This window comes from Neophocaena asiaeorientalis, unplaced genomic scaffold (genome assembly GCF_003031525.2).
Source record: "Neophocaena asiaeorientalis asiaeorientalis breed wild unplaced genomic scaffold, Neophocaena_asiaeorientalis_V1.1 scaffold96, whole genome shotgun sequence".
Lineage (NCBI taxonomy): Eukaryota > Metazoa > Chordata > Mammalia > Artiodactyla > Phocoenidae > Neophocaena > Neophocaena asiaeorientalis.
Genome location: NW_020175831.1, coordinates 2,348,046 through 2,359,767, shown reverse-complemented (window position 1 = coordinate 2,359,767; position 11,722 = coordinate 2,348,046). Strand labels below are relative to the sequence as shown.

Genomic DNA, 11,722 nt, shown 5'->3' with positions numbered 1-11,722 from the left:
CACACACACACACACACACACACACACACACAATGGAATACTACTCAGCCATAAAAAAGAATGAAATTTTGCCATTTGTGGAAATGTGGATGGACCTAGAGAGTACTATGCTTAGTGAAATAAGTCAGAGAAAGACAAATACTGTCTGATATCATTTACATGTGGAATCTAAAACCTAATACAAATGAATATATATGCAAAACAGAAACAGACTCACAGATATAGAAAACAAACTTGTGGTTACCAAAGGGGAGAGGTATGGGTAGAAGGACAAATTAGGGGTATGGGTTAACAGACACAAACTACTATGTATAAAATAGGTAATAAGAATTTACTCTATAACACAGGGATTTACAGCCATTATCTTTTTTTTTTTTTTTCCTGCGGTACGCGGGCCTCTCACTGTTGTGGCCTCTCCCCTTGCGGGGCACAGGCTCCGGACACGCAGGCTCAGCAGCCATGGATCACGGGCCCAGCCGCTCCGCAGCACGTGGGATCTTCCCGGACCGGGGCACGAACCCGCGTCCCCTGCATCGGCAGGCGGACTCTCAACCACTGCGCCACCAGGGAAGCCCTATAGCCATTATCTTGTAATAACATATAATGGACTATAATCTGCAAAAATACTGGATCACTATGCTGTACACCTGAAACTAATATTGTAAATCAACTATACTTTAATTTTTTAAAGTTACTAAAATACATACATACATTAAAGACAGTAGGCTCAATTGAATAAATATAGCTTCATGGAAAACTCACTACATTGTCCTTATTTTCCTCATCGGGATATAAACTGGCTCCAGTCCTGGACCAGCATTTACTACCCAGGGCACTTCACCTCTTGTAAGTGACCTAGTTTCTTTCAGTTCTTTGGTTCTTTACAGCTTGCGGGGTAATCATAATCTCTACCTTGAGGTTTTGAAAGGGATGTTATATACTTGTACTTTTCAGCTCATCTTATCAGATAACTGTTACCTTTTATGGTGATCTTAGGGGAGCCACTAAAATTCAGAGATCATTTCATTAAACACAGGTATCTGAAAGTCCCCATCTCAGAATCAAACATCAATGTGAATAGTTAATTTGCTCCTGTGTACCTCCCTTCCTTTGTACTGCCCATTATTTGTGGGGCAGTTATTCCATTTACATTATAAATTTTTAGTATCGAATTTATTTTTTACTCTCCTTGAAGTTGGAAAAGTCATGTAGTTCTTTTAAATTCCAAATAATAGAATTTGCTTCCCCATAATGGCCAGAAGTGAATGTTGTGTACTTTGCCCCAGTCATATAACCTTGCACTCATTCACAGGAAAAAAGGTTAGAAAAATAGACAGTCACACTCTAAAAAATTGAAACAAGTGGGTCTGCAATTTCAAGGAAATTTTCACATACATTATATCATTTTTACCCCGCAAGCCCTATGAAGGAGGAAGAAACTGATCTCTCATGTAACAAATGCAGGGCTGAGACATCAGGAGATAAAGTGACTCTAAGGTCTCATAGCTAGCTGGTGGGTGAAAGGAGGCCAAGACTAAAGCCCTCTCTGTTTCAATCACACTCTTTCAATTACATTTATACCCTTATTGTCTTCATTCATTTAACAAATATTACTGAGCATCTTCTCAATAAGAAGGCAGGGGGTGAGTCGAGCTGAAGATACAAATGTCAGTATACCACATAATTCCTGTGTTTCAAGGAGCTTACAGTCTTTTGGGGGTGGAGGCAAGTGTACAAATAAGTTTAGAACTAGGCAGGATATACATGCTGTTCAAAAACTTTATTTATTGAACCACGGGGATCCAAAGAAGGTGCAACTCATGTGCAATTGGTTCAGCCTTACTGCCTCACACTCACATGTGTTTCTCTGCTTTTTCTGAGTGAGATTTGCAGTGTTTCTCACAATGAAAGATAAGGACCACCTGCACCAGAATCACCTGGAGTGGTTATTACATACAGATTCCTGGGCTCCACCTCAGATCTACCAAAATAAATATGTCTTGGAACCCAGGAATTTTTTTAAAATATGGAATGCTTCAGAGATTGGTTCAAGATGGCAGAGTAGAAGGACGTGCACTCATTCCCTCTTGCGAGAGCACCAGAATCACAACTAACTGCTGAACAATCATCAACAGGAAGACACTGGAACTCACCAAAAAAGATACCCCACATCCAAAGACAAAGGAGAAGCCACAATGAGATGGTAGGAGGGGTGCAATCACAATAAAATCAAATCTTGTAACTGCTGGGTGGGTGACTCACAAACTGGAGAACAATTATACCACAGAAGTCCACACACTGGAGTGAAGGTTCTGAGCCCCATATCAGACTGCCCAAGTTGAGGGTCTGGCAACAGGAGGAGGAATTCCCAGAGAATGAGACTTTGAAGGCTAGTGGGATTTGACTGCACGACTCTGACAGGACTGGGGGATACAGAGACTCCACTCTTGGAGGGCACACACAACATAGTGTGTGCATCAAGCAAGACCCAGGGGAAGGAGCAGTGATCCCACAGGAGACTGAACTAGACCTACCTGCTAGCGTTGGAGGGTCTCCTGCAGAGGCAGGGGGTGGCTGTGGTTCACTGCAGGGCAAGGACACTGGCAGCAGAAGTTCTGGGAAGTATTCCTTGGCGTGAGCACTCCCGGAGTCTGCCATTAGCCCCACCAAAGAGCCAGGTAGGCTCCAGTGCTGGGTCGCTTCAGGCCAAACAACCAACAGGGAGGGAACCCAGCCCCACCCAACAGCAGACAAGCTGATTAAGCTTCTACTGAGCTCCGCCCACCTGAGCAACACCCAGCTCTACCCATCACCAGTCCCTCCCATCAGGAAGCTTGCACAAGTAACTCACCCATCAGACAGTTAGACAGCAGAAGCAACAAGAATTACAATTCTGCAGCCTGCGGAATTAAAACCACAATCACAGAAAGATAGACAAAATGAAAAGGCAGAGGACTATGTACCAGATGAAGGAACAAGATAAAACCTCAGAAAAACAATTAAATGAAGTGGAGATAGGCAACCTTCCAGAAAAAGCATTCAGAATAATGACAGCAAAGATGACCCAGGACCTCGGAAAAAGAATGGAGGCAAAGACTAAGAAGATGCAAGAAATGTTTAACAAAGACCTAGAAGAATTAAAGAACAAACACCTAGAAGAATTAAAGAACAAACAAACAGAGATGAACAATACAATAACTGAAATGAAAAATACACTAGAAGGAATCAATAGCAGAATAACTGAGGTAGAAGAACAGATAAGTGACCTGGAAGACAGGATGGTGGAATTCACTGCCACAGAACAGAGTATAGAAAAAAGAATGAAAAGAAATGAAAACAGCCTAAGAGACCTCTGGGACAATATTAAAGGCACCTCTAAATGCATTCACATTATAGAGGTCTCAGAAGGAGAAGAGACAGAGAAACGACCCGAGAAAATATGTGAAGAGATTTACCAAGATTACTCTACCCGGCAAGGATCTCATTTAGATTCGACAGAGAAATCAAAAGCTTTACAGACAAGCAAAAGCTAAGAGAATTCACCACCACCAAACCAGCTCTACAACAAATGCTAAGGAACTTAAGTGGGAAACACAAGAGAAAAAAAGGACCAACGAAAACAAACGCATAACAATTAAGACGATGGTAATAGGAACATACATATGGATAATCACCTTAAATGTGAATGGATTAAATGCTCCAACCAAAAGACACAGGCTCGCTGAATGGATACAAAAACAAGACCCATATATAGGCTGTCTACAAGAGACCCACTTCAGACCTAGCGACACATACAGACTGAAAGAGAGGGGATGGAAAAAGATATTCCATGAAAATGGAAATCAAAAGAAAGCTGGAGTAGCAATACTCACATCAGATAAAGTAGACTTTAAAATAAAGAATGTTACAAGAGACAAGGGAGGACACTACATAATGGTCAAGGGATCAACCCAAGAAGAAGATATAACAATTATAAATATATATGCACCCAACATAGGAGCACCTCAATCCATAAGGCAAATGCCAACAGCTATAAAAGAGGAAATCGACAGTCACACAATAATGGTGTGGGGCTTTAACACGTCACATACACCAATGGACAGATCATCCAGATAGAAAATTAATAAGGAAACACAAGCTTTAAATGACACAATACACCAGAGAGATTTAATGGATATTTACAGGACATTTGATACAAAAACAGCAGATTACACTTTCTTCTCAAGTGCACACGGAACATTCTCCAGGACAGATCACATCCTTGGCCACAAATCAAGCCTCAGTAAATTTGAGAAAACTGAAAACATATCAAGCACCTTTTCTGACCCCAACACTATGAGACTAAACATAAATTACAGGGAAAAAAACATAAAAGACACAAACACATGGAGGCTAAACAATACGTTACTAAATAACCAAGAGATCACTGAAGAAATCAAAGAGGAAATCAAAAAATACCTAGACACAAATGACAGAAAAAACACGACAATCAAAACTATGGGATGCAGCAAAAGCAGTTCTAAGAGGGAAGTTTATAGCAATACAATCCTACCTCAAGAAACAAGAAAAATCTCAAATAAACAATCTAACCTTACACCTAAAGGAACGAGAGAATGAAGAACAAAAAAAACTCAAAGTTAGTAGAAGGAAAGAAATATAAAGATCAGAGCAGAAATAAATGAAATAGAAACCAAAAAAACAATGGTAAAGATCAATAAAATTAAAAGCTAGGTCTTTGAGAAGATAAACAAAATTAATAAACTTTTAGCCAGACTCACCAAGAAAAAGAGGTAGAGGACTCAAATCAATAAAATTAGAAATGAAAAAGGAGAAGTTACAACAGACACCGCAGAAATACGAAGGATCATAAGAGACTACTAAAAGCAACACTCTGCCAATAAAATGGACAACCGGAAAGAAATGGACAAATTCTTGGAAAGGTAGAACCTTTCAAGACTGAACAGGAAAATTAGAAAATATGAAGAGACCAATCACAGAAATGAAATTGAAACCACGATTAAAAATCCTCCAACAAACAAAAGTCCAGGACCAGATGGCTTCACAGATGAATTCTATCAAACATTTAGAGAAAAGCTAACACCCATCCTTCTCAAACTCTTCCAAAAAACTGCAGAGCAAGGAACACTCCCAAACTCATTCTACGAGGCCACCATCACCCTGATACCAAAACCAGACAAAGATACTACAAAAAAAGAAAATTACAGACCAATATCACTGATGTATATAGATGCAAAAATCCTCAAAATAATATTAGCAAACAGAATCCAACAGCACATTAAAAGGATCATACACCATGGTCAAGTGGGATGTATCCCAGGGATGCAACGATTCTTCGATATATGCAAATTAATCAATGTGGAACACCATATTAACAAATTGAAGAATAAAAACCATATGATCATCTCAATAGATGCAGAAAAAGCTTTTGACAAAATTCAATGCCCATTTATGATAAAAACTTTCCAGAAAGTGGGCATAGAGGGAACCTACCTCAACGTAATAAAGGCCATATATGACAAACCCACAGCAAACATCATTCTCAATGGTGAAAAACTGAAAGTATTTCCTCTAAGATCAGGAACAAGACAAGGATGTCCACTCTCGCCACTATTATTCAACATAGTTTTGGAAGTCCTAGCCACAGCAATCAGAGAAGAAAAAGAAATAAAAGGAAGACAAACTGGAAAAGGAAAAGTAGAACTGCCACTGTGTGCAGATGACATTGTACTATACATAGAGAATCCTAAAGATGCCACCAGAAAACTACTAGAGCTCATCAATGAAACTGGTAAAGTTGCATGATATAAAATTAATGCACAGAAATCTCTTGCATTCCTGTACACTAACAACAAAAGACCAGAAAGAGAAATTAAGGAAACAATCCCATTTACCACTGCAACAAAAAGAATAAAATACCTAGGAATAAACCTACCTAAGGAGGTAAAGACCTGTATTCAGAAAACTATAAGACACTGGTGAAAGAAATCAAAGTTGACACAAACAGGTGGAGAGATATACCATGTTCTTGGACTGGAAGAATCAATATTGTGAAAATAACTATACTACCCAAAGCAATCTACAGATTCAATGCAACCCTTATCAAATTACCAGTGGCATTTTTTTTTTTTTACAGAACTAGAACAAAAAATCTTAAATTTGTATGGAGCCACAAAAGACCCCGAATAGCCAAAGCAATCTTGAGGGAAAAAAAGGGAGCTGGAGGAATCAGACTTCCTCACTTCAGACTATACTACAAAGCTACAGTAATCAAGACAATATTGTACTGCCACAAAAACAGAAATATGTATCAATGGAACAGGATAGAAAGCCCAGAGACAAACCCACGCACCTATGCTCAACTAATCTATGACAAAGGAGGCAAGGATATATAAGGGAGAAAAGACAGTCTCTTCAATAAATGGTGCTGGGAAAACTGGACAGCTCCATGTAAAACAATGAAATTAGAACACTGCCTAACAGCATACACAAAAATAAACTCAAAATGGATTCAAGATCTAAATGTAAGACTGGACACTATAAAACTCTTAGAGGAAAACATAGGAAGAACACTTTTCAACATAAACCACAGCAAGATCTTTTTTTGACCCACCTCCTAGAGTAATGGAAAGAAAAACAAAAATAAACAAATGGGACCTAATGAAACTTAAAAGCTTTTGCACAGCAAAGGAAACTATAAGCAAGATGAAAAGACAAGCTTCAGAATGGGAGAAAATATTCGCAAACAAATCAACAGAGAAAGGATTAATCTCCAAAATATATAAACAGCTCATGCAGCTCAATATTAAAAAAAAAAAAAATCAAAAAATGGGCAGAAGACCTAAATAGACATCTCTCCAAAGAAGACATACAGATGGCCAAGAGACACATGAAAAGCTGCTCAACATCACTAATTATTAGAGAAATGCAAATCAAAACTACAATGAGGTATCATCTCACACCAGTTAAAATGGGCATCATCAGAAAATCTACAAATAAATGCTGGAGAGGGTATGGAGAAAAGGGAATGTTGGTGGGAATGTAAATTGATACAGCCACTATGGAGAACAGTATGGAGGTTCCTTAAAAAACTAAAAACAGAACTACCATATGACCCAGCAATCCCACTACTGGGCATATACCCAGAGAAAACCATAATTCAAAAAGACACATGCACCCCAATATTCATTGCAGCACTATTTACAATTACCAGGTCATGGAAGCAATGCCCATCAACAGATGAATGGATAAAGAAGATATGGTACATATATACAGTGGAATATTACTCAGCCATAAAAAAGAACGAAATTGGGTCATTTGTAGAGACGTGAATGGAACTAGAGACTGTCATACAGAGTGAAGTAAGTCAAAAGAGAAAAACAAATATCATATATTAACACAAATATGTGGAATCTAGAAAAATGGTGCAGATGAACTGGTTTGCAAGGCAGATACAGAGACACAGATGTAGAGAAGAAATGTATGGACACCAAGGTGGGAAAGTGAGGGGGGGTGGGATGAACTGGGAGATTGGGATTGACATATATACACCAATATGTATAAAATAGATAACTAATAAGAACCTACTGTATAAAAAAAACTAAATAAAATAAAATTCAAAAAATAATATGGAATGCTTCATGAATTTTCATGTTATCCTTGCACAGGGACCGTGCTAATTTTCTCTGTATTGCTTGAATTTCAGTATATGTGTTGCCAAAGCAACCATGACCACGGGAATTTGTATTTTTAACAAGCTTCAAGGTCATTCTGATACACATTCAGGATTTAGAATCACTGTTTACCCTTGCATTGGGGTCTTTAAAAGAATATATTCATATATATATAAGAATATATTTTATATATAGAATGTATAAAGTAATATGAAGATTAAATCATAAGATGGCATTCACTTTTTGTCATACTCTTCTACTCCATTTAACATTGCCCCATGCATGCTGATTCACTAAAATGCTACTTGTCTCTAAAATATTTTCATTAAAATATTCTCTCTCAATCTCCCTCTTTCCCTCCCTCACTCCCTTCTTCCCCTCCCTCCCCCTTTTTAATCTATTACCAAATTCTGTGATACATTTCCTTTACACCGAGAGCTATTTTAACCTCTCAAAGAAAAACTGTGTCACTGACAGCACTGCACAGTCCTGGTTAGTGAGCATCAGCATTTGTACTAAGTATGTTCTACCATGTTTTCTTGAATTAAGTGTGCTTGCAATGTGTGACAATTCCCTATACCATTTTCTGGTGAGTTACGGTAAATAATTTTCACTCGCAGTGCTATTAAAAGATAGAGTTCATTTCTTATGGTACTGCCATAAGAAATATAAAGGGCATCATGTTGGATGTAAAAATTTTTTAAACAACTCAAGATGACTTTAGGGAAATGGTTGTAACAAAGGGAAAGGATCAGCAGAGGTTCAGGGTGGTGGAAATCTTTTGCCATTAGAAAGGATATCATAACATCCCTCTACCAGGGAGGATAAACTAACAATTACGAGTGGAATGGGAAGAAACTATGGCTTGTGACATCTGGGGATTTAAAGAGAAGAAACAAATCCACTTAAGAGGAACCTCTGCACTCAGGAATTTGACCAAAAGAGCCTGTTCACTTAAGCTGCCCTGGAACGCACACTACTGCAGTTAACAGGGAACACCTACAGTGTTGCTGGGACTGCCACGTCCACACCTGGCAACGTTTCACTGCAGCCAATGGGAATAGCTACAAGATGCTACAGCAGTGGTTCTCAAACCTCAGAGGATCACCTGGAGGGCTTGTTAAGACAGAGTCCTGCGCTCCACGGCCAAAGATTCTGACTCAGCAAGTCTGGGGTGGGGACCTGAGAATTTACATCTTTAACAGGCTTCTAGGTGATGCCTGATGCTACGGGTTCTCAGAGCACACTTCGACTGGCACTGACCACTATTTGTAATAATGCAACAGTTTTTTCTTTGCATTAAACTAATATGTATTCATCAAACCTAAACACTGTGTCCATTATTTGCATCATGGGTGAAGAAACTTAGGCAAGAAGAAAACTCGTTGGACGGGCACTATTGTACCTGAAACATAATTATGTCTTACAACTACCTAATCCTCTCCCTTTGACTATCAATCATATCTATTCATCTTTTGTTGGTGTGCCTTGTCTACATATCATGAGGGATGGGGTGGAATCCAAATGTTAATAAGTGTTAAGTTATGGAGTTTTAAAAATCAAATCAAAATAGCAAAAATCATGAAAAAAATAATTCATGAAAGCTGACAAGCCTTCACCCTTATCATCTCAAGGTTAAATAATGATCAGAATTCTTTCAGCTGAAGTATTTACGTTGCATCTTGATGTTTGGCTATCATAAATATACAACTGAGCTATTAGGCTCTATTTTTCATTGCAGATGAAACTGATGCATCTTTTTTTTTTTTTTTTTTTTTTTTTTTTTTTTTTTTTGATGCATCTTTGTGTGGTGTAGTCTGACATAGTAAAATTGTTACTCTCTAGGTAGGATATTCATAAAAATGTAATTATTGTAATCAGAAGAGTCTGGAAGCTCATGAGAGGGGATTGCCAGATTCATGATTGGCAGTTTTCAATCACTTCACACATAATAAAGAAACTTCTTAAAGAAGCCCTAGGAATCACTAATGTCTTACAGGAGGAAACTATTCTGAGCAAACAACAAAGGGTGTTGGGGGATGGTGGTGAGAACTCAAGTTGGCCTCCTCCGCCTGGCTTTGGGCAGGACTGGATGGAGTCCTTTAACATATTTCCTTCGGTTTACTCACTAACAGGTTTAACTAGCGTGCTATTTGCTGGGAGAGTGCTTTGAAAAGAAAGAGATCATGGAAAGACCATGATCTATCTTTTTATGGCTCTCCTCTTCGGCTTGTCACGTATTTTATCTTGATGTCTCAGTAAGAACTTCTTATTTGACATCCTGAAATGTGTCAAATGGGAAATAATTAGCTAAAAGTTTTTAGGGTTTCCTTGAGGAGTAATTGATTATAACAACTATTTGATGGTATATATATAGCCATGAAATGAAGATCTTTTACATAAAACTTTAAAATATTTCGGGAAGAAAAATGACTTTCAAGGAGACTCAGATTCTTTCGTGGTTTTGCCAAAGATGAGCTATATATGATCTTGGGTAAGTCGCTCCATCTCTCCAGACCTAAGTTTTTTCACTTATAAAATGAAGAGTTTGGCTTAAAAATCTCTCTGGTCCTTTCCCACGTATTACAATGAACCTGTGAGACCTTGAAAGGAAGTGGGAGAGGACTTTCCTGGTGGCACAGTGGTTAAGAATCCTCCTGCCAATGCAGGGGACACGGGCTCGAGCCCTGGTCCGGGAAGATCCCACATGCCGCGGAACAACTAAGCCCATGAGCCACAACTACTGAGCCTGCGCTCTAGAGCAACAACTACTGAGCCCATGTGCCACAACTACTGAAGCCCTCGTGCCTAGAGCCCATGCTCCACAACAAGAGAAGCCAGCGCAATGAGAGTAGCCCCCGCTTGCCGCAACTAGAGAAAACCCGCACGCAGCAACGAAGACCCAACACAGCCAAAAATAAATAAATAAAATTTATTTTTTTAAAAAAAGGAAGAGGGAAAACATCTCTGTTGCTCAGCAGGCAGCGCTGGTGATATGGGGGGAAGGTTAACACCACAGGCTCCCATGGTATTCATGAATGTGGCCCTTGCTCTGCTCACTCAGACATAAACGCTTACTGTGTACATCTGTATACTAAGACACCTGGATGTGAAAAATTTAACCCTGTGATTTAACTTGTGAACATGAAGGAGAAGCTACACTGTTCACCAATACTGCTAAATACTTGATGTTTTTTACTCAACAAACATTTACTGAGCACTCACCATTCCTTGTACAGAAACGTGAGATTGGGCTTGGGGTGCAGTGGGTACAGAGTTTCCTCTCAGAGCACCACAGTTACATATGAGGGACAGACCTACAGGAAGCGCATAATCAGGATGGGTTGAAAGTAGAGTGAAGGCCCTGTGATGGTCCACACCCTTGGTCCTGTGCTTCCAGAGACAAAAGATATTTCCATTAGGAGAACGACAGTAATGCTTCTCTTTTCTCTTTCCTTTCTTTTTTTTTTTTTTTTAAAGACATGACTATCAGTCAGGATTCAATGTGTTTACAGCTTGACTACTTCATAGAAAAACGTGTCTATAAAACACCTGGTAGTTGTGAAAAGGGGTAAGGCCCACGCACGGAACAAAATAAATATATTTATTCAGCTGTCCCAAGCCATTACCAATCTCCTTACACCCAAGGACTGTCTGTCCCCTCCTAAATTTTATTTCTAATATTCTGGCTACATAGGTAAAAAAAAAATTTTTTTTCAGAAAATCAAAGTCCTACCCCCATAATTATCCTTGAGTACAAACACTCTTTATGGCATTTCAGACCAGCTTTGATACTCTGAACCAGAAAGATGGTTGCAAGTGCATTTATCTCGTGTATCAAACACAGTGATGAAAGAAAAAGTTACTTGTCAATGCAGTTCAACAAGTATCTCCTGAGCACCTTTCGTGTACCTGGCTCACTGAATTAAGGACACCAAAGAGAGCAGAGATTCTGGTATGTTCTCCAAGCCACAGTGTCAGAGTAAACAGTGAGCCTGCTGCCTGACCCACAACCTATAGACAGCAAGGCT

General features: G+C 39.0%; 1 non-coding gene across 1 annotated transcript; it reads right to left on the bottom strand.

Moving 5' to 3' along the window:
• Positions 1–7,640: 7,640 nt before the first annotated feature.
• On the bottom strand, positions 7,641–7,744 carry LOC112391544 (U6 spliceosomal RNA). Its single transcript, XR_003001507.1, has one exon. It is a non-coding gene; the product is annotated as a U6 spliceosomal RNA (small nuclear RNA).
• Between the last annotated feature and the right edge of the window lie 3,978 nt (positions 7,745–11,722).